Genomic DNA, 25,752 nt, shown 5'->3' on the forward strand with positions numbered 1-25,752 from the left:
ATGGCAGCCATGCGAGGGCATGGGACTGCTGGATCTACACTGTGCACCTCCACACATGTGCATAAATGAAAAGGTTGTTTTAATTAGTTGGTGCCTCCTTGAAGTTTATTCAATATTCTGACCGCTTAGTGTCATTAGAAGATGGTTAAATAATGCATCAGGTGCACAGAGAAGAGTAGGTTTTTGTGCTCCCACTCAGAGGATTTGCAAATATCGCTGCAAGATTTAACAGTTTGCTCTGGAGCTTTTACATCAGAACAGCTTCAACCTACTTCACAGCAGACTCATGCAGACATCAGTTTTAGTAGTTAACAGTTTATAAAAGGTGTGTCTGTTCGGTGGGGTGCTAGTAAAGAGCGTAATTGGACGAAATCTCAAAATTTATATAAAAACTCAAAAGATTAACTACTCACTTCAATTAATTACTCAGTCAGAAGGCAATTTGATTTTATTGGGAGTGAATACAAAAATAAAAAATAATAAAAAGTATTTGTTTTTTGCTTTTCAGATTCTGTATTACTACCTTGTTGGATTGGAATGCATTCTAACTATGATTTTTCCAAATCTGAAATATGTATATATTCTCATTTGTTTTTTTCTCAGTCTGTTCCCTCACATACTCTGACAACTGGACCTTTAAAGTTCACTAACATTCTGTTAATAAATAATAATAAAAAATGTAAATAAATCATTAAAAATATTAGAAAGTCAGACATTTCCTTTAAAACTTAGCCTGTATGAATTTCTACCACCTGTGTTGACAAAAAGAGCTTTGACTTGTGTGGGTGTGCACATTTCCTCTGAAACCTGGCACACTGGTTCACAAAACTTTAGGCAGCCAAAGTTTTTTTCTTGGGTTTAGGAACTGCGCCTACATGGATGGTCCAGGACAGGCTGTAAGCAAAGGCTGCAGGATCAAAATAACACTTCATTCTTTTCAAAAAACAAACACAGAATTACTTTAATTTCCTGCTACAACGTTTCTGTTTTCCTGGCATCATTTTCAGAGTATGTATGTTGTTGCCAGCCCATGAATGATGCATGCAGGGTCTTTCTAATAGTGACCCAGAATCACGTCGCTCCCAGGACTGGAAGAGGGTGGGTGGGGGCAACGTGGCAGCCTGTAACTGTGTTGACATTTTGTAGTGAGTGATCCACAACAAATGTCCGTTAATGGTGTGTTGTGTTTCATGCGAGTCTGTATTTTTCCAGCCCAGCACAGGTCATCCCATCCGTGCCAGCCGAGATGATGCTTCACCAAGCTGCACATATCAGCTGTTCTGCAATTCCATTTCACTCTGCATGAACGACACTGTATGAAAAATGGTTTCCGGCTGATAAGTGGCTGCTTCTTATAATGGAAATACAACTAATACTTCCACTGCCATGAGCAGCAACCACATGGCCATAGTCTCACTTTGCCATGATGGCGAATTAAAGCTCTGCTGGTGCAAAGTCAACACTGTGCATCCCACCTGCAGAGTGTTTGGTGATCAGTGCTTAGGACAGGAGGGATGGGAGCCATTAAATGGTGTATAACAAATATGAAACAATTCTGCTCCCTCTGTCCCTCAAGAAAAGAACAGTTAAAGTGGATATGACCTAAAGAATTAGTGGTTTAGAATTAGTGCAATAACTGGTCAAGTCCCTCTGCTCACAGAAAGCTGTTCTGCTAAACACCTAAACTGCTTTAAAGGAAAACTGTTCATCAATCCAAAGCTTTTTTTTCCTTTTTTCCCAAAAGTGCCACATGCACGTTGTGATCTGCGAAATGAGATGCGACATACAAGGGCAGCACAGTGGTGTGGTGGTTAGCACTGTCGCCTCATAGCAGGAGGGTTCTGGGTTTGAGTCTGGGTCTGGGCCATTCTGTGCTGTGTTTGAATGTTCTTCCTGTGCCTGCCTGTGTGAGAGTTTTCCCAAGGTACTCCGGCTTCCTCCCGCAGTCCTAAAAACAAGCACATTAGGTTAATTGGCTACTCTATATTGCCCCTAGGTGTGAGTGTGTGCCTGTTTGTCTTTGTGTGTCAGGACTGACTAACCAGTCCAGGATGTACCCTGCTTCTCACCAGCAGTCAGCTGGGATACGCTACCCTGAAGGATGAGGAGGAATAGAGAATGGATGGATGGATGGATGTGATGTACAATGAACTGAACAGATATATGGGTATATGGGCCTTTAGACATCTCCTGATGTTTAGTCATAGTTCTCACAGTGGTGGTCCTCTCATTTTTGCCCTGTTCTTTTGTGCATAAACGCTTTGTTGACTTTTCATTGTGGAAAGAAGTCATGCTGGATTAGCTTTGAGGAGGTGTTGTTTTAACTGTTATAATAGATGTAGAGACAACGGAGCTGAAACAATTAGTTTCCTAATCATGTAGTGGTGTGACAGAAAATTAATCAGCATCTTTTTTGATAATTAATTGTTTCCATTATTTTTCAAGCAATTCTTTAATTCCAAATTTGTTCTTTTTCTTGTATGTGAAATAGAATAGCAAACCGAATGTTGGTTTTGGGGTTTGGACTGCTGATTGAACAAAACAAGATCTTTGCAGACTCAGGGAAATTACGATTGATATTTTTCACTGTTTCTATCATTTTATAGGCAAAATATTCCATAATAATGAAAATTACCAGCAGTGCAACAGGCAGAAGAAAACACTTCAGCATTATGATTATTGGGCAACATCTGAAATTAAGAGAGGTGTCTTTTTTTTCCCTCCACTTTCTAAGTAGATTCATGGCTGTTTCTGCCAAAGATGGCTCTGTGTCTGTAAGCTGATTCCTGAATTATCTGCAGCATGTCTGTGTATTCAGATCTGACTGAATTATGACTCCAGGAAGAACATTAGATACACAGATAGCAGATACACCCCATGAATATGAAAGCCTACCCTCTAGATTATACTTAATTCCCCCCATTTATCCTCCGGGGGAAGAAGAATTCACACATTGCATTTTCTTGAAGAGCTTGAAGATAAATCATGATAAGGAGAATAATGTCGGCATATTGGAAGAACATGTAATAGTATTCCTTTTCAGGCACAATAAGGCTTAAAGGAAGGAGTTCTTCTGTGCACACTCCCATTATCATGGAAAACTCAGATTCTTTGCAGATTATTAATCTTACCGGCTTTCATTAAAAACCTGAGTTTTTTCCATTTGTGATTTCTAATTGTTAACATGTTTTAGAAGGAAAGATAAAATGAAGCTGCAGGTAGCGGCTTGTGATTCTGGCCTCAGTTATCTTGGTGTGTGAATAGAATTCTTACATTCTCTGCTTTCATGCATACAAATAAAAGCAGCGGAGGACATTATCCTGCCAAAGGTCCAAAATACTAATTACCTGCTGTTTACTGGGCTTTGTACGCCCCACCTTTCTTGGGACAATCAATAATTACACACAAAGGCCGGGGGAATGAAATCACCCTGATAACCATTAGCATGAAACTGGAGGAAGTTCATTAGTGATTCTGCGGGCATAGTGTGTAATATCCAATATCGGAGACAACTAGCTCTGTCTTTTTGTTCTCATCCTGCATAGAAGGCACCCAAGTTGGTATTCTATGACAATTCATTACAGCCTTACACAACATGCAGTCTAATATATTGTCTCATAACATCAAGAGGAGCTGTTTTTGATACATATTTATGCCGCTTGTTCATGCTCTCTCTCACACATATTTCCCATTTTGAATGGACATACTGATGCTGCTGTGGCCTAGAATGACGTGTTGCCTTTAGGTGTCACATTTTAACCATTTGGTTATTATACAGCCAGCTGAGACAGCCTAATTTCTGCCCCTCACAACTGGCTTGTGTTTATTGGTATTATCTTCTCATTATGGTGTGACAAGTTCCAAGAATAATCAACAGTTATCACCATTTTCACTCCCTGTCAGACTGCCTTCAAATGCATTTGCAACCAGTTAAATAGATTCTGATTTACTAACCAGGTACAATTCACATGTGTACAAATAATGGAGGGAATAGAGCTGCACATGGGCTTTTAGCCTAATTTAACTGATCATTTAATAGTGGCAGCATCTGTCGTGTGGTGAACAAATGAAAGGGGAGACAATTTTAAATGTGTGAAACCAGAAATCCAATGTCTCAAAATGGATGCTGTGTAGTATCTTATGCTTGAACATGTTACTGCGTGTCACACGAGCCTGCACTTGCTCCATTCACTAACATTACACTGCATGACTGGCTCCCTATGGCAGTGCACAAGACAGCCCCTTTCAAGCTGGGATGGACGACACAAAGGGACTACGCATGCAGAAAATAAATAAATGAAGAGATATGTTAAAAATGAACTATCTCTGCGTTTCCCTCCAAATGACCAAGTGCCTTAAAAAAGCCACTAAAGCTTTGGATAGGAGCAGTAGGACGGTGCTTCAGATCATTCTTTATTTGAGCCTCACTAGACGGCAAACGATACTGCACATCAGCTGCTTGACACTGGACGATTCTTCCTCTTTTTTTCTTGTCAAAAGCAAACTATTTATAAAAATGAACACTTAGCATTAATTTTCTATTCAGCATCCTTGTTTACCATCTGTGTGTACTCTGTTTTTATTTATTTCTTTTATATACTCTTTTTTTTTTCAAGCTGTGGAGAGAATCCCAATTTGTACCCCAGTATAACCCACTGCAGTTGTTTAATTAGTTTGTGAAGGCCCATTTACATTTACTGAATATTTATATAGAACTGCATCCTATTAAATCTTGTCAAAATATCTTATCAATTAGTAATTATATGCACATCCTGCTCATTAAATCAAGTAAGGCATAAATGAACCACAGTGCAAACACATTGGAAAACCTTGGGAAAGAGGTCCATTAAGTCCTAGCATCCTTTACTTAAGTACAAGTACGATACTTACAGGTACAGTAATATAAAAATGCTCTATTGAAAGTAAAAGTTCTGCATTTAAAATCCTTCTGTAGTAAAATGTTCTCTGTGACTGATATTTAAATGACTCATTTTATAGCTGTATCTGGTTGATGTGGAGTTGAGAAGTTGTCGGTGGAACTGTTAAACAAATTAAACATGACAAGGGGACCCAACAATATGCCTCTGCCTGTGGAAAAGGTTTTTATAAGCTCATTATATGAATCTTTGGTGGAAAAGAGTCACTCATAAATATCCCTGTCAAATAAATAATTTGGACTAAAAAGTACAGTATTTCTCTCTTAAAGGTACCTCAAAAAGTCTAGTACTTGAGTAAATGTATCCACAAATCCGACTCATTAGTACAAATTACATATTTTGTAAACCTAGTAGCAAAAATACCATACCATACTTATATTAGCCTCCCTTTGGAAAGATCTGTGACTAGATTGATTTATTTATTTATTACATACTTATCCTACTGCTCTCCACACACTGCCATTGTTGGGGATAAAGACATTTGCTCTACGTCGTAAATGCCCGGCTGGTTGTCTTTTCTCTCTCGCTCTTTTTTAAATACTCGGTGAGCATATTGGAAACCACCGTCCGTGTAAAGTGTTAAATGTAGAGAAGGTTTGCCACATAAGCGCATGTCAGGAGCAGAGACGGGGATCTTAGTTTATCACAGGAAAGGCCTTGTCACCTCTTTATCAGCCAGGAGAATATCAATCTTTTTTCCGTTCATGGCAAATGTTGCTTTATATTCAGATAAATCGCAGACAAGATAAAGTCCTCAACGTCGCTCGCTGTTTTTGTATACTTGTGCTCTTCCGGCCTAATTAGTAACTACGCAGTTTAAATACTCCACAAGAAAATTCTAAGCACTTGTATTTGCACACAAATGGCACCACTCAGTGCACAATTTAGTCACAGGCCCTTTACTCAAGGATTTCTCACTGCAGCTAATGACAGACCTACGAAAAGTAGCGGCGAGCTTTTAAATTTACTAAATGTCACAACAACAAAGCAGCAGTCCTTGTAAAATGTAATTAAAACTATTCATCAAGTTACAACACAAGGTACATACCGATTTGATTTTAATATTATTATTTATTAAAGTGTGCGCACATATGGATGAATGTGAATTTTTAACTTATGTATGGTTTTCTCAACGATACAATGACAATGAACAGCAAGATCAATAAAAGGAGCTGTGGGAAAATCGATAATCATCAAGCATTTTCTCTTGATGCAGTTAGTGACATTTCACAAGTTAATACATACAAAATTTTCTGCCGGAAATATCCCAGTTTTTAACAGTTGCCCATCTTTTCCCCCCCAAAGGCTGTTTTCCTAGTTCTAGTTTTACTTCTAACTTTCAAAGTGAAAAAGATAATTTAGTGTGTGCCGGGGGAAGCCTTGCTTCACTCTAGTAAACCTGTGTCTTTCAAGTTTTCTTCTCTGCAGTCTCTGCAGTAAATCAAATGAGCACACTTCTCTTTTTCTCCTCTCTTGAGACATATTTTGTTTCAGTTTTTGGAAAATCACACAGTTTAGTTCAGGGTTTGAGGGTGTTGTTTACCGCAGCAGTAATACGACTTGGGAGGAAATCTTTAATGAAACAAATACACACTTTTTAAACTGAATTTTGAACCTAAATGGGTTCAAATTTTGCTTTGCTTTTGGATTTTTTTTTTTTTTTTTTGTAAAAACACCACAATGTCATCAAGACGTTCCAACTGCAGCAGTGTGCGCAGGGTGTTATCGCATGTGTTAAACACTGATAACCTTTGAGCGTGCTTGTCCATGTCTGGTCGGATACTTGATGAGAAACAAAGAGTGTCTCAAGAACAGAGGGGATGTTAAAGTGCTCGGCATACCCTTCCACTGACACTATCTCAAGTGAGACTTACTGCAAGTGGACAAGAACAGAGCGTAGAAAACATCGCAGAAAAGGGAGAGATAACATTGATCAAGGAGAAAAATAGCAACCTCCTTCAGAGTCATTCATCATCACCTCGCTGTGCTACTTAAAGTCCAGTCGTCTCTAACGGAAACGTAGCACTGATTACCGTTCAAAATAACAACGTCTCAAACCTTCGTTCTCTATGAAACCACAATAATTAAATAAATCCATCTGACTCAACTGCTCTTTCATTTCATTCAAACAAAGAAAAAAACATGCACTTAGTGTAAATTGTGCAAGAAACTGCTCCTGCACGAGGAATTCAGCATCACAACATGGGGCATGACGCTTTGTTCCCTGTCTTACACCCACCTCCCATGTTTCCTGTCTGTGTCTGTGCTGTGGCAAATAAAAAAGGCTGGAGGCTTTGGTGTGGAGATGAAGTCTCTCAGACAGCCACAAAATGTTATTGAATCCTGAAGTAAATTCTCACTCAAAAAATGAAAACAAAAAATTGTGTTTGCCATAAAAGTAATAAGCAAAATTGTGTGTGTAAATCAAAAGTAACATTTAGTTATTTTGCAAAATCTAAACTGAAAGCTCAAAATTATGTGATTTAATATCTAAACTCATGGTGGCTTATTGCACATTATTTAGTTCATCAAGTTCATAAGTTGCCAAACTTAAAGGAAATTCAAAACTTGTGTAAATTGACAGAAATATTTTGTTAATAATTATGAAACATTTTCTTGTAACCATAAACCACCTGAATATACGTGATGTAAAAAGATGTCATTTTTCAGCAAAATAAATAAATAACCCAAAGAGTAAAATTAAGAGCACTTTAATCCCGTGACCTCCTTATTTACTCAAGCACATATTAGTAGAGATGCTCTGCTGTTACTAACACAAACATAAAGAAACACCAGTCCTGACCTTAAGTCTTTCCGTGCCATTAAGCTTACTGCGGATCAGACAGGAGCTTTGAGCAGATCGCAGCTTTTAGCGCCTTTTCACCTCGGGCATGTTGCTTACATTGACAGAGCACAGTATTCCTATTTTTCAGTCCTGATCTTATTCAAGGGATATTTTCAGCCATTCTGAGCAGAAGAATCCCTGAACTACAGCAGAGCAATAAATAAATAAAAAGCCACATACTGGTTTTTTGCAGTCAACCCCCCATTCCGAAGAAACAACCCCTGTAGTACATCCTTTGTTTCGAGGTATGACAATTTAGGACCATCTCTTTGACGGGGGTGTTTACTTTAAGACATGCTTTGAGCAGCAGCTCAAATTGTTTGCTTACTCAGTTCTATCCACTGTTTATCCATTCAGTCTCCCTCTCCCACCAGGATTAGCTGGAAATCTATGTGCCAGTTTAGAGAGGGGTTAGCCCTACTTGACAGTCTTTTCTGTCTCCCTAAAATGACAAATGCCATCAAACAATCTGGAGGTTATAATAATACTGTTTGGCTTGCAGTTTCCCAGGTAATTAAAATGGGAGGGCAGCTGCCTCCCTAATGTCAGAAGGATTTCGTTATCAGCTTTGCGAGGTGCTATGAAATGAGTCTCTGCGCGCCATAGTCTTAACCGCTTATATCTCCCTCCTCAGACTCCGGCTTGAGTTGCAGTTTTAGACAAGGTTGCCATCCTGTGTCCATGACTTGATTGTTAGAAGGTCAGAGGCACACAAAATGAGGCCGATTGTGCAACCACCTCTCAACAGGACTCATCTCATCTCGTTTACAGCACAGCGGGTTGCTTTCACAGTGCTATGCCCAGGAATGTGACATGGCTACCACTGACAACTTGAAATGTACATAAAAAAACAGTGAGAGCCGGCGGTCCTACCTGCCCAGCAGAAAAAAAAAAGATTTGTTTTGAGATGCAAATTTTTTCACTAATCACAGTCACACCTCACATTTCTGACAGCGTTGTCACATGGCTGAGGACTGCTCCCAAAGCTTTCAGCCTAATGGCGGTGTTGTTGATGAGTCAGAGTTTGATGAAACACTATTTAATGTCCACTGAATATGAGCAACCTACATGCCGTTCATACAATATGTGAAGAGAGCTGCTATGGTAGCTAAAACTACAGCGGAGTCAATTCAGTTTTTCCAGATTTTGCCCAATAAGTCAAGTAAATCAGTGCTAATGAATGTAACTGTTGAAGAAAGCTCAGGAAAGCTTCATGCAAAGCGTTCATTCTCCCAAAAAAGCAAGAAAAGATCACTAAAAACATATTTTGTCACTCATAATATCTAATCATATACATTCAGATGACCAACGCAACACAGTGAAAGTGTATGGAATTCAATTTGTGGTGCTCAGAACAATGAAGAACATCTATCAGAAACACTGTTAAAGAAATACTTTCTACAGATAAGAATGTTATGAAAACTGTCACATTAAGGTAATTTACCTTGGCTCTGAGAGAAACTCTCATTGTCACATTTATTTATTTTTGGAGAATCAACCTTTTAAGCCAAATATAGGTTTGAGGGGGGCATGACATCCTTGAAAAACACACACTTGACACAGTGTTCAGTTGACGCTGGATGCTGCGCAAAGTGTGCAGGAAGATTGTTCTTTAATGTCACGCAGCGGGACGAAAATTCATCAGCTCAGAAGCTCAGTGACTGTTTGACATTCTGGCTTCATGCTGGATCAAAATATTGTCAAGTGTTTCTTTGGCACTTTCTTCTGAGGAATGGACACTGGAGGTAAAAGGTCTTCCCGGCGCATCAAACTGTATTTGTGGAGGCAAAGCTGTGATTCAGTCTGAAAGAAAACATACAGCGAGCTTCAACCCTCTCATCACGTCTCCTTTTTTGCTTTCCCAGATCAGAAGCACTTCTTTACACACATGATGCTCGATACCAAGAATACCCTGGCACTTAGTTACGACTTGTGACGTTTCCAGTTATGGCTTTCTCACCCAACCAACTTCTTAGCTGACGGTTGTGGTTGTTGTAATTTACACCGCAGGTTTCTGGATCTCGGTTTTGCTAAAAGTGACTCTCTGTATGTAGCGCACACACACAACACTGCACCGTGTTACATGGTGACTGGGCACGGTACCAAGGCTGAGCGTCATCTTCAAAAGTGCCACATCATCTATTACAAAACAAACAAAAAAAAAAAGCGCTCAGCAGCGCTCTCTTCATCTACAGCTTTGGAGGGCAATTAAACTCAATACAAACTGTATGAAACAAGTATTTATTTACATCAATGGTACACATGTGAGACTCCTTCTGGCATAAATAAAAATCTTATGATTTTATTTTTTGTTTCCCACCAAATTTTTATACTTGTGTCCTGGTCTGCTTTTAATTAAGGTGGGGGAAATGTATTAGATCAGCCAGACACCATCTGACCCCAGTGAATGACCCACCTGAGGTTTCAGTAAAAAGCAGTTTTAGAGCTACAGGTGACACGACCACCTCTTTTCTATCCATTTCCTGTTCCGGAAAGCCTGCTTTTTCTTCCCTCAAACCTTTCTCCCTAATAGTTTTTCTCTCTCTTGCTTTTAGTTTTATATGACAAACGTCTGTTCTGCCTCTCAGTCTCTCCCCGCTTACAAAGCTTTTAAACATTGATAGCGCCTGCTGAGGGCACCGGGGCCCACGTGGGAGGAGAGTTGGTGACCTCAGGTGGTTTTTGAGCACCTGGCTCTCGGAGGAGATGTGCGAGGAGTGGCTCGGCAGTTTCGACTTTGCTTTTAGACAGACCCACTTTCTCCCATTGCTGATGAATTCTTTTTCTTCTCCCCAGTCCCACATGTGCCTTTGATCACTGTGTCTATTTTTACAGTGTTTCACTGTCACTAAGAAGTAAAACTAATGGAACACATAAAGAGACCGGTATTTTGCGTTATGGAAATCTGCAGGAAAAGTGTATGGCAGCTTATCTCGGATGTTTGACATCGGCCCTGTAAATTAGTGATAGTATTTTTGTCTATATTTCCTGTGTCTTACTGCTTTCGGTGCTTATTTGAAGCTCAACAGACAGCACATCACAGTGTAATGAAAAAGACTGGCAAACAGAGCATACGGCTTATTTAGGATTTCCATCATAGTCACAGCACATTTAGATTTTACGTATCTGGCACAAAACCATATGCCTCTACATGCTGTGGTGTTTGGTAAAGAATGCAATAACTCTTTGTTTTCCAAAATATAATGCAGCTTCCCATTTCCAAGGATGTGTTTAGTCATACCTCATTTGGTTTGAGGACACTTAACACGCTCAATTAGTTGGTCTGTTTTCGCTGTCATTCATTTTAATAATGATTATTGTCTGCTTCATTCTCAGATGAAATAATTATGGCTTATGCAGCACAACCTTCCCACAAACTGATGATCATGTGTGATCTCCCAATTCAGACTATTTTTCAAAAGGCTGGTAGCTACACATTAACAACTGACTGTCTCCCCACACACGTGCTGACAAACAGTGATTTGGATGTCAAAACCGCCTCTGTTCCCTACACTGTTGCGCTAAAGCAGCACAGGCATATCAGAGCGGTCAAGCGTGGCATTAGTTTCCCAAATTCCCTGAATTTGTTGGGTTTTAAAGGATTACCAGAGTACACAGCTCAGTGTTGCTCTAAAATTTCCAGATTTTGTAATGATTGATATGTACAACCTTTTTCAAAGCTGTGAATTTGCAAAAAAACCAAAAAAAACAACAACCCCAAAAATGTGATCATCCAATAAAAAAAAAAAAAAAGAGTTGTTGTTAAGAAATGTGTCTCCTGCTGTCTGCCTGAACAAAAAAGTAATATCTAAGATTAATAAAGCGCTCCTAGTAAGCAGTGATTTTGATCGAAAAGGGTAAGCCATTTCATGACTCAGACAAAAAACATTTATAATAATAACAATAATTCATCTTTGAAAGAAATCATAGTGTTACATTTTTGGCCACTGGAATAAATCCATTCCCTGAGAAAATGCCAATAAGAAACTACTTAATGTGCATTACCTTTCAAATCCACATTCATAAATAAACTCATGAAGGTTTATAATTCAGCCACAATCTACTGAATGGCTTCTCTAAGCTATTGCTTATTAATGGTCACTGAAAAATTCATGGTGTTAGCGTTTAAGCAGCAGTTAGCAATTAAGGGCAATATAGGGACAGGCGCTGCAAATTAGCTTGAGGCATAAATGCTATGATATGTGGCTGCAGGCTAATCGATGAATATTCTACGTTTATGTTCTTATAAACATAAACAGATCATTTTTCGTATTGACCAAGGCTTATTATTAGAGAAAGAACTGAATATGCCTTTTATATTTTTTAAAGATCTTTTAAGTCTTATATGCATCAAACATGTTGACTTTAGAAAGCTTCACACTAAAATGCTTAAATAAAGTTTGCCAGAAAAGGCATTGCTTTTTACTGATTTATAGCCAGGTCCAGTGGGTTATTACTGCCATCTTTATTACAGCCTATGAAACAGCAGCCCTTTTCCCAAAACAGCTGTAATATTCCCTCATTTCACTGAGTTAATTAGTTGTGTGTTTGTATCAGTAATTAAATCATTGTTTCCTTTCTGATTTGCAGTTGTTATGTTTTGGGTATAAGCAGCAAAGCACTAAACTGAGAATGTAACAATTTCACAGTCTCACTGAGAGCTTGTTGAAATAAAGCTCAAAGGGACACAGTTTTTTCAAAGGAATGCAGTTTTTACAGTTTATGGTCATGTTGTTTTTTTTTTTTTCTTATGATCTCAGGGAAGGTTATCTTTTGTACTGTACTTCCTATGAAGGTCGAACTCAGCTGACAGCATCATGGGCTTGAATAGACAACAAGAAGTTGACAGAGTTTCATGGTTACTTTGTAGACTCAAGGCGTAATGAGCATGTTTTTAGTTTTATCCTATTTACATATAATGTGATGCATCTGTTGACGCTACATTGCATAATGCCATGTTGTTGAAGAATTAATCACTGAATATTACAAATGTTCATTTTAAAGACCTGTTGATACTTAAATTAATTTTCATAAGTTAAACACAGATTTTTTTAAAATACATTTTGTCGAGTCTGAACAGTACATCTGAAGTGTTTTTCACAACCCAAAGCGCATGTATATTTGAATCTGTTTTTGTTTTCTTTCTTTCTCTTCATGTCCTTTCTTTTTCTCCAATAAACAGATGGCCCTGGTATGATCCTTTCATATTGTTACCATGGTAACAACACAGAGCAGGTGCAAACTTATTCCTCACCTTGGTCTTGGTGAATATGAGGCTTAAACAGGTCTATTCATACAGGATATGTACATATATTGCTCCATTTTAAAGAAAAGCAAAACAAAAAAAAAACAAGCCAGCCTTGTCAGCAGACATGCCATTGCTGTGTACTCACACACCTTTTGTCGAGGCTGCCTGTCACTATCATGTACAGTTTTCATGCCGTTTAATTTCTCTTTCCTCAGGTGAAGCGACGAGCGTTTCAAAGTGCTTTTGACGTGTTGATGATCAAGAGGTCGAGAGGAGTGAATAAGCCCTGCAGCTTTTCACACCTTAGAAAAAGTAAAACAGAGAACAGAGGTTATGGCACTGTTTATATTGCATATAAACGCAATAACAGGAACAGTGTTACTCTCTGCCTTTCATGTGAAGACATTAAGCAGTGTAAAGAACAATCTTGAGAGGTGAGTTGTACATTAAATTGTAAAAGAAAAATATTACAACCTTAAAAACAAGAAAGATGGTGGTGATGATTGATAGCAGATATTTCCATCCTGAACCCAGAGGTCTCACACTTTGACAAACTCACTTTAAGCGAACTGCAGAAAGGCTCCAGTGTAAAACTGATGGAGAGGACACCTTATTAATTAGAAGCACATATTTAATCTGTTTTGTTTTCTTTTACAGCTGAACTACTCCACATTCCCATTTGTCAATCAAGTAAGCAGATCTCCAGATAGACATCGCACCTTTTACTGTCATCGCAGTAACTGAAAAATCAATATGTTCACATCTATTAGCGTCACTGGTGCAGTGGATTATTCACGTGTGCCAATTAGTCGACCGAGAGGAAAACGGAAGAAGTCCTTCAGACAAAAGCATGTTCCTAGCTAAGTGCAGCTGAAGGACTGTAGCAGATCATTTTCAGACCTGATGAATACTGGACGTCAGAATACCAACATCAAAGAAATCAGTTCATCACAAGTTGAAATTTACCAAAACCTTGTGAGTGTGTGTGCTACAGAATAAAATAGGCCTTTATTAGTCCCGCACTGGGGAAATTCACATCCTCCCACTGCTGAGTACTAACAGCACTGTTTAAGATATTTTTCACCGCGATCATATCCTCTCAAAGGGCCGTATTGTTTTGCTTGAATGGCCTACGTCTTTGTGTCTCAGTCACTATGTGAACAATCCATTACTTGGTCAAATGCGCTGTTTTAGAAGGGAAGGCAAACATCCATATTTAATGATGTTGTTTGTTTCTCTTTTTCTCCCGAGTGCCATCCCGACTGGTGAGCAGCATGTATAGCATTAGATCATTCAAATTCAAGTGTATTTTTTTGATGCGTCAACCTGAGAAAATCAGGGCTTTAATGTGGCTGAGTGATTAACATGTTAAACTCCAGGCAGATTGGGATGACTGCTTCACAGCGCTGACAAAAGGCATCAATAATTCAGTATCTGCTGTGCTGAATGCTACAGACTGGAGATTAATGTTGCATTATTTGTTTAGTTGTAGCTACTACAGTACATAAACTCCGATATTGCACCGGGAACATCAGGTTTTATAACAAAACAGCCTCTCGGGCACCATAGTCCCTAAAAGTATGATTTTTGCAGAAGGCAATATGAACACAATCATGTGCAAAATATGCAGGCCCACACGACATATATAATATTCAACAGTAATGAGAGTAGAGGCTGAGGAAATAAAGCAATCAGGCACAGGAATGGTGAGAATGTGTAGGTTAGTGCAGTTTAGCAGAGCTGTCAAATAAATCCAGATGCCAGTTCATTCATTCAAATGTCCATCCCTTCCTACATAATCAGGGTTTTCTTCTTTTGTTCACATTATTTTTCTTACCGTGCGATTTCTGCTTATTATCCAATCAGTTTCTGTCTCAGCAAGGCAACATCCCCTCGGTTTAAACCATCTAGTCAGCTTAGCATCTGTCACAAGAACTGGGGAATTAATGACAAACTGATAGATTGTTATTTCCATCAGCTGTTTGTCATTGTCACTCCAGTTGCTGCTTTTTGTCCATCTCATCCCTCTTGAAGCAGTCGCTTCAAGTGCAGTCTGCGCCAAAGTTTTGAATTGTTTGATTCAATAAAGCTTTTTCAATTAGTCTCTCCTGATGAAATTAGCAAAGACTCTTTGCTACTAATGTAATAATGTCACAGAAAAGTAAATATGTGATCAGTTCTTTGGCATTCATTAGTTCACAACAAGAACAGAGAATACTTGTTACATCGGCCTTGAGACATCTTGTACACATTTCATTCACTGTTGCTGTGTCATCATGAGCAAAGTTTGCGCTGCAGTTTAATTCTGGGCAAAGTTTAATCAAGTGCAGAGGTCAGGACCACCACAAAGTGAAACTGAGCAACCTGCTTGGCTTGGATGTTCATCTGTGCTAACAAGACTCTGAGATCAACACAGATTTCGGCTCAAGTCAGATAAATAGGCATATTGAAAATGATGTGAGGCCACACAAAACCATTGTGCTAATTTTGTTGTTCATGTGACAAACACCCCCACTCTTATGTTTTATGCCTTTAAATTGTTTTTTCTTTTTATTTTGATGCCGACAACAGAGCATTCAAATGGTCATGCAAGGCATTTCTTTATTTTTCTACAACAACATGAAGGGCATCCACAAGCGAGGGGTGAAAAGTGGCCCAGAGGTCACAGGATCTGCCCTCACTGTGATATGTACCCGCTGCAATTGTAGGAAGCACTGTACAGAAAAGTCGACAATCTTTGAGGTGGCAAAGGTCAGAGACTTTGATTCAAGCTAACCGATGTCATGTGCCAGGTCTGCAGAGCTTTTCACACTGTGCTCAGCGCTCAGACTTCACAAGAACTTTGACTCTACAGCAGACTAATTGCTATGAAATGGAAGTGGCCTGATAACCTAATGTCTCTTGTATCGGTCCGTGGCATATTTATCTTTAATTGGCTGCAATGTAGTTTTAGGCCCTGATCCACCCTGTATTTTAAGTTGACATTTAACTGCTTTGACTGACATTTTCCTCATATTTTTATTCACAAGACCACCCTATCAAGACAGCTATCAAAACACTTCTGCCTATGTGGGTAATAGCCTCACCCTCTCCTTTGTGCAACCTTTGAAATAGCTCTACTGTGGAGGAATGACAGCTGCTTAGAAAAAATTATTCTGATGTTAAAGTACAACAAGCAGTTCATACAAGTGCAAGGAAGATAACCTTTTACAAAATCAAGACAGAAAAGTCAGACTTATTACCACTGGCTATTGCATGTACAAGATAGACAGAATGGCAGTTCTTAAGCATATTTTTAAGACAAAAGCCTAAGCATTCGTTCTTTTTTTCTTAATGTGTCTTGACAGATTTAAAAATACCCCTGGATTTGCAATTGTCATGCAGATTTCTTTAGGTGTACTGCTATTCCCTATAGAAATACTGAGTTTGTTGATCACTTTCTGCTTACTTTCTTTCTAATGAGAATGAGCCTCTGTGACATGTGCAGTGAAGTCACAGAAATAACCGAGTGTAGGAAGACAAGCAAGTTGCACAAATTTTAGCTTTTCAGCAAGCTTCACAGATGATGCTAACGAGAGAAAATATAACTCTTAAATTAAACTTTGCAAGAGGTAGTTGTTGGTTGATCGGTACAACCACAACGACCTTGGACTAGGAGGTACACTATATGCACAAAACACCTGACCATCACACCAACAGGAACTTTATTGACATTGCATTCTAAATACACTGACACATTCATACAGTAGAACAACAGTGAGCTCAGTCACCGATGTTAGACCAAAAGGCCTGGCTCACAATACCCTTTCCAGTTCATCCCAAAGGTGTTGGATGGGGTTGAGGTCAAGGCTCCATGCGGGCCAGTCAAGTTTTTTCACACCAAACTCATCCAACCATGTCTTTCTCGACGTTGCTGTGTGCACTGGGTCACGGTCATGCTGGAATAGAAAAGGGTCTTCCCCAAACTGTTGAACATGTTAAAGCTGAGAAGTAATGCAATGGTTTTATTTTGTATAGTATTTTATATAAGGTTTGGTTTGGCCTGTTTCAGTAATTTTCTAGAGACTCTGTTGGTTTCCAAGCAACCTCACTGTTGTGACAGCGCTCCAGGGGTTCGCTCCTCCTGGCCAAGAATTAATCTGGCATATAACCCTCTGAAAAACCACGATTTGTTGTTTTTACACTTTGGTTTGGAGTCAACAAACAAGATACAAGGTGTTAATTGGTAAGCTTTAAAGATGCTGGGAAGGGGGGTTTTGTTGCCTTTGGGCAGAGCCAGACTAGCTGCCCCCCTTGTTTATAATGTTTATTTTAAACTAAGCTAACCATGTGGTTGTTGTGGCTTCATACTTATCTATATATTGTACATATATGAGAGTGGTACAAATCTCCTCATGTATCGTTTGGCAAGAATTGGACTAATGCTTATTTCTTGAAATGTTTTATCATCTAGGTTTTTTATGGTTACTGGCGTTGTTGCATGGGTGTTGAGTTGTTTCTTGTTTATTTGTTTGTTTTTTAAAAAACACACATCCAACCATATTCATTCTGTGATATCATTGTTGGACCCTCTACTAACAAGGATACACTCTATGAAGTCAAGTTATCTATCTTCAAATGACGGCAGCCATTTCAAAAATGGTTTACAATTTCCTGTCTGTTCTCAGCGGAGATGACACAGCTAAATGATTTTGACACAGATAATGAAAACAGTGAAACGTCACAGATTTAAGTGTCAGCACAGCTGTTAATTATTTTGCTCTCTAAGGCACTGCCCCTGGGGTGCTATTGAAAAAGACTAGTGTTCAGCATATTTAGGACAGCTTATGGTAATTGAAACAAAAAAGTGACAACTAGCTCAGTGCTGCTTCATTGCCAGCAATGTTGTCTTGGCAAATGATGTATTGAATTCAAATCAAATTTAGAGGTCACTAGAACAACTTTATTCATGTTAATTTGGATTGGTTACAGGCTCTTTAAAATAAAGCGCAATGAAAGTTAGTGCGCAGTTTGTGTTAAGTGCAAATTTAAGTTTAAGTGAATAAGCAGAGAATATATTACTACATTTTAGGATGTTTGGGACAATGCTAATGTCTCTAGCATGGTAATATTGATATGCTGGTTCATTGCATTTCCTGTATGAAAAAAATACACAAATACTCCAAACTACCAGCTGATGAGTCTGTCAGCTGCAGGGCAAAGGTCTTTTGTTGGGCTGTTTGAGCTTACATTGTGTTTCTTATGTTGCTGCTTTAGTTAAAATTGTCCAAAAGAAAGAAAAAAGGAAGAAAATAAAAAAGGAAACAATGATGTGTCTTGACAGGTATTCAGAGAATCCGCAAGCCTACTTCTATTACGGAGAGTATCACTGGCTTTCGGGGTCTGAACACAGCTCATTCCAGCTGAGATGGAGTGTCACTGTCATAGGCAGATTCGGCGCAGAGGAATGCGTATGCAGCCCGCAGCCATGTGCTTCTCTGTCATGGTCAGGCCAGATGACAGCCAGACGGGCATCTCTGTCACTCAGCTTGCGGCAGAGGTGGGGGGATTGTTTGGGGCCAAGAAACACGCACTTGAAAACACGACAAGAGAGTGTCATATCATCGAAATATCACAAAACACTCACTGCGAGAGAAAATAATGTTTTTAAAGCACAAGAAATCCTGTGAAAACATTTATGATGGAGAGTAAATGAGTGCTTTGTGTTAAGTTATGGTTAATACAGTAGTCATAGTAAATCACAGTATTATGACCATTGGGATTTGGAATTTTCTTAGCCTTTCCAAAAGACACAAGGGCAAAATAGCTGTGAATGGAATGGAATAAACTGTAATTTATCTGCTCTAAATTAGTCCAAAAAATGTTAGCATATCAAGAACCCAAACCAAAACTCAGGGGAAATGCTGGAATGTATGACACTATGGTACATGACAAACTGGCAGAGAACATTAAGGGAACACAGGTGTATACACAGACACTAGAGAGCAGGGTACAGGTGAGACTAATCACAGTGGTGGGAAATAAACAAATGCGGAAAGCGTACAGCAGAAAACAATACAACAATTGAAAATACCACATTGGTATTGGTACACTGGTAACACTGGAAACTGAGCAAAAGATATACAGTCTGGCTGGAGGGTGTGACAGCTTAGTATAGCAAGTAACCTAGAGTTATTTCCAAAGTCAGGAGCTTGTTTTCAATGACCTGCATTATTTACATTATTTTGTGAGGTTACATTAGAAAAGTGACCTCTTCAGGACTGACACATCCACTGCATGGGAGTCATTACCACAGATAATGCCACAGTGTGAAGTTGTAGTGAAGTCGTTGCAGTAAGAGAGGCAGTGAATAGTTAGTTGTGTTTGTATCAGACCACAGAAGACAGACGGCTTTAATTTTTCAAGGACATACTGAGTTCCCTATCATGTCGCCTTCCACTATATTCTTCAGTATCATATTGAAGTATGATACTGTACTGCATAAAGAATATAGTTATAATGTTAACCGGATATCTTTTTAACCAATTCATTTTTATTGTGTCCAGAGTATCTGAATGTTTAATCTGTAAATATGCAGTGTGTGCATATATAAAAGGCCCTGAATATTTGTTTTAACAGCTTTTTCACACGCCCGTGGTGCTCCATCAGATTGCACTGAACATCTGTTTTGAGAATAACAGGGTAATGTCATTGGTGCGTTATGTTGCTAAATGCTAATCAAATCAACATAAGTGTCTTATTTGATTACTATTTTGTTAGAGACTTCAAAAAACACAGTCTAGGAGAACAAAATTACCTTTAAGGTATGCAGACTCTAGAAATTTTGATAAGCTTGGAGCAATGAGAGAGCGTCATAAACCGAGATGTTCCCCACATGAACACCTTATCCCTTTAAAGGCCTCTTGGGTTTGCTAGTGCGCTGAGTTTTGCCTCAAGAAGAGGTTTTGAAATTTTTTAAGATTCCAACCGTACTGAGAACAAAACAAAGTTCTTTCTTGCAAACTGCCTCTCTTCGTTAAGTCAAACCAAACATATTTTTTCTGCTTTGGAGCACTTAAGCAACATGAATAATTGCAGGCTTTATTGGGAGTGTCTGACAACGTGATCATGAGATTGGTTGTGTTTGTCACAAACTGCACATTAAGTCATTGTGAATACAGCTGCTGTCCAAATCAGTCTTGTACCATATCTTTATCAATAATACAAGTCTTCCTCTCAGATTTCATCATTCTGTCCCAGAAATGTCTGAAGCTGCTATGTAGACCTTTGTTTCCTCTTATTTGTTACCGGGAAAGACAAAGATCAGTTTAAAACATGCAGCGTGTAAAAGAAATATGCCAAAATGATGTTATTATGGTGCTACCTCACCGTTCTTGGTTATATAAACAAAATATGAGCAAGGAAAAAGAGTTAAATGCATACAAGGCTTATCTAAACCCCTTCTGACAGGCCTGAGGCTGGTCACTTCAGGGTTTTTGTTTGAGATGTCAGCATCCTCAGCTGTGAGAAATAATGAACATCCAGAAGGAGAATAAAGCATCTTTTAATAGCCTTCTGTCTTGCTGAGGTAAAAGTCAATGTGGAGACCATTTATAATGAGGCAATCATCAGGTGTACCTCATGATAATATTCTTTCTCGTAATATGCCCTGAATTTCTCCTGGCTTACGAGCCTCTCCCAGGACAAGCAGGAGAACTCTTCTTAAGCTGGTTCCAACTGGAAAAACCCAGAAACACGTGAGATGCTTCTGCTGTATGTGTGTGTGTCTGTGGATATTAACGTAAATCATGCAATTTGCTGAAGGTTTTGCACATGACATTCAGCTGGGCTTGTAAAGATTAGTCGTGCCTTTTGACTTAAAAACGTACATTTGAGATGTGATCACGTGAGCAACTAAGCATAGGATTAATTGAGGAAAAAATTCTTTCCAACAGGCTTTTAACTGCTATGCTCAGATATAAAAACTGTCCATTAAAAGCATTAATAACTCCATACCCATTTCAGTTCATCTGAGATTATCCCCTTTGAAACCACTCTTAATTTCTTCAAGACACAAGTGGTGGGAGAGGCCAGCAGTTTGAAATTTCCTGTTTAAACCATGAGGCATAAATGTGTGTTGTGTGAAAGATGACTGTGGTGTGTGATATTAATTATAAGAACATCTGCTCGGAGGAACAGCAGGAACCGACAAAAATTAATGCACTGTGAATCCTTAAACAGAACAACATTTTACGTTTTGCATTACACCGTGAAGACCACAGTGGAATATGCTTTAAAATATTTCCTCCTTTTTTTTTAAGGAGAAATGGCCAATAGTATGAGGACACCCATATGTTACTGATCATCTTATTCCAAAGACATGGGTTCACATATACGGCTATAACCTTAGCCTTCACTCTTCATGGAAGCCTTTCCACAAGATTTTGGAACCTCTTTGCAGGGATTTGCTCCCAGTCAGCCACCAGAGTGTTATGCCCCATGGGATCAACCACTGATACTGGGTGACAAGTTCACTGTCCGTGTTCCAGATCATCCTAAAGCTTTTTTTCCACACCAAAACAAGAGAAAACATTTCTTTATGGCTTTGTGCACACGGGTATTGTTTAATCTCACCTTTTCATTTGGTGCAATAAAACAATATAAATAAATAAATAAATAAAAAATAATTTAAAAAAACAAACTTTTCCAGCTGAGCTGCATGCAAAAGCCTGTTTTACCAATATGCTGGAGACTACAGAAGTTAACTCAGTGCTGTGTCAGTGTCAGTGCTGTCATATACAGCATAACATTAATAACATTAAATATCTCTGGAATATTGCATGTAAGAGGTTTCCTCTTTTCTTGCCCAGAGGCTAAACTTTGTCCTGTTCCAGCACGGCCTTCAGTGCAATCATACCTTGGTAATCCAGCCTTGAACTCTTTTTGGAGACTTTTGGAGACAAGATAAATCTATCACAACACGTCCAACACTGAATGTCTTATGTGATTATTTGTCCATTTTTCGATTTTTGTTGTTGTTAGCATGGTTGTTAGCCATACATACAGGCAATCCCGTGATGCATTGGTTGAGCACGTTGAACAGTTAGAGGCTGGGTTTCTGACTTGACAGCCAATTAGAGCTGCATGCACTAAGGAAAACACTGTTCATTTACACTAAATTTCTGACCAGTGGAGATAATCATGCATCACTGGAAGGCGACAAAGTCCTAACACATATCTGGCATTTGAATGAGCTGATTGACAAAGTTGTTTTGAGCTTTCCATTTATCACCTAATCATATCCTCATTGAAGATAACATGAAGTCACATTGTGTTGTGAACGATATCAGAAATGCCTTTACAAGATTACAAGACACGTCTGCCACAACAGGCTTTTGTTCACTGCTTTTGTAAGGTCTGGACTAAAGCATAAGCCTTTCAGAAGCCCTCTATTCTATCACTGCTATCATGAGAATATATTGCTTGTATGTTCAAGAGTCATTAAGCAATTAATTTATTGTGTAACTTTACACACCCTGGTGTCTAATTCGATTTATGAGAGTGAATAGATATTAAAATTACATTCTTCAGATGGCTGGAACATTTCTTTTATATAAGGGGAGGGTCCACATCCACTGCAGCGTAATAAGGAGAGTTCAAGAACTGGTCAGCTTTGTTGGTGTACACACCAAAGACTGTTTGTTGCAGATGATAAATCAATGCTTAATGATGTATAGAAACACAGAGCTGTTTCTCATTGATGGAAACCCGGGCGCTGGTGGAGAAAAGACAATATTCTTAAGTTCTGTTTCCCTCTTTTCAAAAGGGAATTAAAGCCACAATAATGTCAAACACTGAATTTCCATGCGTCGCTGAAAATGGCATGTGCTTACATATTCCTAAGATTCACATTTTACAGCGGGACTAAATCGCTGCAATGCAGTTTGTCCTGCCAAGTCATCTGATCACGGTGTTTAATTGAATACTGATGTGGCATGCAGAAAGCCGAGCAGGTTTCACAAGAAATTAAAACATGCAACTCAGCCCATATGGATAATTTACTTTACTCATTTATCTGTGATGGAAGTGTTCCAGCTGTAAGTGTTGGCTAATGATGAGGGATTTTCATGGTTAGCAATATGTTGGCACCTCAAAAAATAAATGGCATCAACATGCAGACAACAATGAAGTTATTATTCAGCTTTATAATTTTACAGGTTTTAATCAGGGAGACCTCACAAATGTATTCCATCGGAAAATGAAATCACCCTCTGGCTACAGGAAATATCCAGATACAGTCAATGTGCAAGAATGTGTTTGGTAGCAACAGAAAGTTTTAAAATGTTAATTTACATTTTAACACAGTAAATTCTGACAAACATGTTACACCAGGACAAAAGGAACTTAGAATCAACAGACTTACACAGTGCTTTGTAAATAGGCATTTATCACTTTATAAGTATGTGCATGGGGATAGTTTGGTACACAGTATGTCTCCTAGTGCATTATCCAGTCAGCAAGTTTTCTTTGGCAGAGATGTGGGCCAAATAAACAGCCAAGCTGTGACACCGATTTGGTGGGGAATGATGTCACATTTGCAGCTGAGTCGAACCATACAGCCACACAACTCACTGGGAATAATGATGCCGCTTACACCTGGGCTTTCTTCAGAATTAAATTTCATCCTTCAGCCACAGATAACTGATGGGAAATTGTTGAGAAGCAGGTTAAGGTACAGTATGAAGGTACCAGCCGCACACTGGCCCCCCTCAGGTGCGAGTGGCTGCTGCAGCAGGCTGCATGGCTTCCTAAGTATCAACCATATGTTACCTGAAAGCAAATGGCTCCTCTGGTGTTATACACACACACCATATACAGTAAAGCCCTCAGCTGTTCTTTTGTGGGCTGTTTTTCTCTGATGTTGTCCAATTCCTCTGACTGTAAAGATAGGGTGAAACATGCTGATGGCTAAAATGTGCTAAGCTATGCCACTCAATACTGCCAGTAAATTGTCTCATGCGACACAAAGTGTATGCAATTGTTTGGCAGTTGAGCTTTAGTCCCAGGGCATGAAATAGTGCTGTTTTGTCACATTGCTTGGTAAGATGCACCTGGCTTTTAACTAGCTCAAATGTAAACACATCACAAAGAGCAACTACACAACACAGCATAGTTTACAAAGGGAGAAATTCCAAAGAGTGATGGAGGTCAGGTTGAGTCGTTGGCCACCCAGCAGTTCACATCTCATGTGAAACCAAATGTCAGCAAAACACAACATTGGGGGGGCTCAAAGCAGGAATTAATTTCCCCAAGCAGGAAGCAATCAGGTGTGACCGTTTGGACTAAGGATCTAATCAGTGGCTTTATTTTGGAACCCGACCACCCCCACACCTCAAAACCATTCTGTTATTCTGTTATCTATGTTGAATCCAGTGAGAAATGTTAAACTTTTTAAGAAATTGGCATTGTTTGACATTTAGAAATAGCACAAATATAAGTAACACCAAGGAAATATTTAAAATTTCTACAACAGTATAAGGTTATTCTGTTTTTTCATAAATGCTGTTTTTATTGCTTTGCTCATTTGAGACAGCAGTGAAGAGGCTGCATGTCCTCTAACAGAATAACTGTTTATGTCTTCAGGGCAGCGGACATGTTTTGTCTTTAACACCCTTGTCTTTTAAATTAATTGCAAATGGATGTGTGACATTGAAGCACTCATTCCTTGAAAATTACTTGGGAAAAACCATTTGGATGAGCATGACTTAGCTTTAGTCACTGAATTCTCTTTCATTGCTGACATTTGTTCAAAGAAGCATTTATGCCTTTTGTGCTGATTCAAAGTGGAATAAATCACAATTTGGTAAAATGTGTTTTTTTAGGTTGCTTATGTTGATATTTAATTGAATTGTAATTGATATTTCCTCTCACTCAGAATACAGCAGAACATGTGAGGACAACAACAGAAAAAAAACATTGGAGATTAAGGTTTAATATTTGGTTTTATTCTATCTATAAACATTTGACACATTTCTCTTTAAGCTCTCCCTTCGGCTGCCTGGATTACACAATTTATCTCTAAAACATTATCATGCATTTGTGATGTGTGTTTATGGCAGATTCACTTACTGTGTCAAACTACCTCTGCTGGGGAGATTAAGGGTGTGTGCAGGGGTTTACTGGAAGTCCTTAAACAAGCTGCTCAAAGGACTGTGGGCTAAGATCCATTCAAGGATTACATCCTCATATCTCCCATCTTGAGTATTGAAAACCAGCGAGATGTTCAATGACTTGCAACAGCCATTTCACAGTCGAGGTGTTTGTCTGTCCATTTTCTCAGCGATAAAGAATATTTCTCTGTCGGTTTGGGACCGCAGCCAGCAGAAATAATGCAGAACAGCCTTAATAAAGAAGTTTGAGATGAATGCAGAGGCTTTCTGAGCAGTGCATGTGAGATGTTTGGTTGATGGATGCCCAGAAAGAGAGGTATTTAATGCGGTGGTTGTTTAGTTGTCATTTGCTTTCTGACAGCAAGGTGAAGCCACTCACACTGCAGGGTTTGGTCCTTTTCACAGTGGATTCTGCCTCTAATCCCTTCAGTCTTTTCCAGGTATGAAACTCCAGGAGGAGAAACAACCCATCGAGATTAGGGTGTTAGATTAAATCTAACAGTGATTAAATAACCAACCATTATACGACTGTAGCAAATTAATTTCCCCAGTGTCATGTCGGCCTGGCTTACA

Source organism: Scatophagus argus, chromosome 16, assembly GCF_020382885.2.
Source record: "Scatophagus argus isolate fScaArg1 chromosome 16, fScaArg1.pri, whole genome shotgun sequence".
In the NCBI taxonomy this organism is placed as follows: Eukaryota; Metazoa; Chordata; class Actinopteri; family Scatophagidae; genus Scatophagus; species Scatophagus argus.